Source organism: Ictidomys tridecemlineatus, chromosome X, assembly GCF_052094955.1.
Source record: "Ictidomys tridecemlineatus isolate mIctTri1 chromosome X, mIctTri1.hap1, whole genome shotgun sequence".
Classification (NCBI taxonomy): domain Eukaryota; kingdom Metazoa; phylum Chordata; class Mammalia; order Rodentia; family Sciuridae; genus Ictidomys; species Ictidomys tridecemlineatus.
This window is the reverse complement of record NC_135493.1, coordinates 92,458,724-92,462,741: the sequence shown is the minus strand read 5'-3', so window position 1 is coordinate 92,462,741 and position 4,018 is coordinate 92,458,724. Positions and strand designations below refer to the sequence as shown.

Here is a 4,018-nt window from a genome sequence, read left to right as displayed (position 1 = left end):
ATACCTCAGGTAAAATCTCTGTTTTTAAGGGCTCTAGGTGCATAGTGCATTTATAATCAGACTTAAAATACTAATATCCTATATTTGTGTAGGTCAACCTAGTGTCTATTAGTCTACAAAGGCAGGACTAAATGTCATATACATGTAATTATCTGCTGAGAAGTACTAAGGTACACCTTAATTCAAAGTCATTGCAATCTCTGACCTTTTTAAACTCAGATGCAAAGAAAAAGATGTGGGCTTCTCTCTGTGCTTTGGTTACTCCTTCAATTGGTCACTTTAGCATCTGATCTCTTCCTGAATGGAGAATGAATCCTACCCTAAGATGGTTGTGATTATAAAATGGACTAATCCATGTGTGAATCCATAAGTTTCCTGCCTCACATAAGTTAACTCTTTTTTAACTGATGGTAAAATATACATAAGGTAGTATTATGGTTTGGATATGAGGTGTCCTCTGAAAGCTCACATGTGACAAAATGCATGCATGTTTAGAGGTGATATGATTTGACTATGAGAGCTGTAACTTAATCAGTAGATTAATTCACTTGATGGATTAATAATTTGAATAGATTAATGGGTGATAACTGTAGACAGATAAGGCATGACCAGAGGAAATAGGTCACTGGAGGCGTGACTTTGAGGTTTATATTTTGTCATTGGTAAACGGAGCTCTCTCTGTTCTTCTTGGCTATCATGACTAAGCAACTTTCCTCTACCATACCCTTCCACCATGATGTTCTGCCTCACCTCTGGCCCAGGGCAACGAAGTCAGCTGCCCATAGACCAAAATTCTGAAACTATAATCCAAAATAAACTTTTTCTTCTCTGAATTGTCAGGTCTTTTAGTAGCAGCAACAAAAAAGCTGACTGACACACATAAAACTTACCACTTCAACCATTTTAAGTTTACAATTCGGTGGCAGTAAGTACATTCACATTGTTATGCAACCATCACCACCTTCTATCTTCAGAATTTTTTCATCTTCTCAAACAGAAACTGTTTGCATTGAACAATAACTCCCCGGGCCCCTCTCCACTCAGCCCCTGACAACTACCATTCTACTTTCTGTCTCTTTGAATCAGCCTGTGTTAAGTACCTTATGTAAGTAGAATCACACAATATCTGTCCTTCTGGTGTTTTCTTTTTTCACTTAGCATACTATTTTCAAGGTTAAGTCATGTTATAGCATGTGCAGAATACCATTCCTTTTTAAGGTTGAATCATATTTGTCACGAGCAGTGCTATTAATAATTATTTGGAGGTGGATTGTCTTTAAATGAAAGCATATATTTGATCACATCAATCATCAAATATAAACAATGCAAAAAGTGTTGGATGTGCTGGAGCACCCCAACTAGCATTCAGTGCATACTAATTAAACACTATAAGCAAATTACACAATCCTAGGGCAACTATAAGCCCCCAAATACCTCTGATGCCACGTGACTTCTTTTAGCCAAAGAGCAGATGTTGTCCTTGTCTGGTAGTTCTCTCCAGATGATGGCTAGCTGAGGGACGGACAGCAAAGTGGCCAGTCTCACCAATGTCCTTGGAGAAAAACTTTTCACTGTGTAGACCAGCAATTTAAATATAGTTCCAAGTTGGTGGTGTCTGTTGATGATTGGTTACACCTAGTAAAAGTCAATATTCATTGGTTATGTCCAGTGAGATGATGTAATTGCAATTGGGCATGTTCTTTGCACATGTCCATGGAGCTATGCTCCCTATCAATTGTAACCAATCACTACTAAGCATGCCTATGGCTAGTGCCCTTTACAGTTCTTTATCAATTGCAAGTAGACATGAGTAAGCAGTTCAATGGCTGCTGTTTCTTATGGCCAGCAACTTAGTGAGTCTCAGCATGTCTATGGCAGATGCTCCTTACAATATTCCATTGGTTGTATATACTATACTATGTTTCTCTATTCATCAGTTAATGGACATTTGGGTTATATTTTAAAAATTTGCATAAAAGTGATCAGAAGGTTTATATTGGACCCTCTGGGAGGGAATGCTCAATTTTGGTAGATTATATTTGCTTAAAATTCTTCCTTCCCTCTTCACTCTTACCACATTCCACTATGAGTAGAGTATAATTCATCATTCCCTTAATAATGAGCTTTACAATGTAATTTGCTTTGACTAAGGAAATGTGAGCAGAAGTTTCAGAGTACCAGTTCTGAGCTAAGACCTTAAGAGGTATTCATGTTTCTGTTGGCTCCTCTTGGGCTTCTACCATCCCCCTTAGAAAAACATGGTCTATGTAACCACTGATCCTGTAGGGTGGAGACATATGGAACATTCCTGGACCCAAGACCAACCAATCCCAGCATAATTGCACAATCCACAGATCTGCAAGTCAGAAATAGATGATTGCTGTGGTAAGCCACTGATTTTGGAGTTATTTCTTACATAGCTTTATTTCAGCAGTGGGTAATTAATATAGGGTTTTGGTGAGAGAAGGGGAAATGCTTCTCATCCATACTTCCAGGACTCACTTTAAGTTATGGGTAGGGATAATTTTTTTCTAGGAAAATTTCTTCATTATTTTGATCTATTTCAGGAAATCTCTGGTTCTTTTCTACCCTCAGAGGCAAGTGTGACAGTTTGGGGTGAGATAGGCACAGGGAGCCAAAATTGTCTTCATGCAGTTGTAATAAATGAAGCCCTAACTGGGGCTTTCTCAATTAACAAGGCTCTAGTGAAGTTGATCATCAGCCTATTTAGTATGATTAAATTTAAGTGCAGAATTTCTTCAGTACTTCACTTCTCTAAGGGCTTTAACCCTCCACTTAACCCACACTTCTGTGCCTTGCTAAAGACAAATATGCATCACACTTGAGGCTCCTTCTAACTTTCATTTGTGTTCTCCACCCTTCAGGTCATGGCTTCCAGGCTTGTCTTTTCTTTAAGTTGACATTATGAGTTCTGTGAGAATCCTTCTAAGAGAGGTGCTGGTGCCATCCAAAGTCTCAACCAGGGGGCATGCTGGGGCAATGTCTAGCAGAATTCAAGATTGCCTTCTTTGATCATGTGTGCCATAATTACTTCTTACATGTGTCTTTGCTATGTTTTTTAATAGTGTATTGAACATGGTTGGATCAAATTCATTACTTGGGAAACATTTCAGGTGAAATAAACGTATGTAATTCAAAATATGAGCTTTTCAGGTATTCATTTATTTCTATTGTTATATTGGAAAATTAGTTAATATAATTACCCTGGAACATTTTCAAAGTCTTTCCTCTTTCTTGCCCCAAGTCCTTTTCTTTCCTGTTTTTGCCATCTCCACCTGCTTTTCTTGAAACATTGGCATGTAAATGTATTATTCTTGAAACACTGGCCCCTAGAGATTTGAATCGCAATTGATTTGATGGTATTCTATTGGAAAACTCAGGCATGTACATTGATAAAAATAGATACCACAAAGGGTGGAATATAAAGGAACTTGATTCTGAAATATGATGTTAAATTATAATATGATGATGTGTGTAAAAAATAAAATGAGATAAAATAAGACTATCATGGTTTAGTTGTGAAGTGTCTCCCAAAAGCTCATATGTGAGACAATGCAAGGTTTACAGGTGAAATGATTGGGTTATGAGATAATTAACCCAATCAGTGTATTAATACTCTAAGGGAATAACTGGGTCATAACTGTAGGCAGGTATATTATGGCTGGATGAGGTGGGTCCCTGGGGGCATGCTATTGGAGTTTATATTTTGTCCTTATTGAGCATCTCTCTCTCCCCCTCCCTCCCTCTCCCTCTTTCCTCCCCCTCCCTCTCTCTCTATCTCTCCCCCACTCCTTGGTGGCCATGCCCTGACCTGCTTTCTTCCACCATGATGTTCTGCCTCACCTCGAGACTGAGGAATGAAGCCAGTTGTCTATGGACTGAGATCTCTGAAACCATGATCCCTAAAGTACTTTTACTCCTCTAAAATTGTTCTTGTCAGATCTTTGGTCACAGCAGCAGAAAAGGTGACTAAATGAAAATCATACTTCTTATAATT

General features: G+C 38.3%; 1 non-coding gene across 1 annotated transcript; it reads left to right on the top strand.

Annotated features, from left to right (window-relative positions):
- Positions 1-3,425: 3,425 nt before the first annotated feature.
- Positions 3,426-3,495, top strand: LOC120891010 (small nucleolar RNA SNORD82). Its single transcript, XR_005735454.1, has one exon. It is a non-coding gene; the product is annotated as a small nucleolar RNA SNORD82 (small nucleolar RNA).
- The last annotated feature ends 523 nt before the right edge of the window (positions 3,496-4,018 follow it).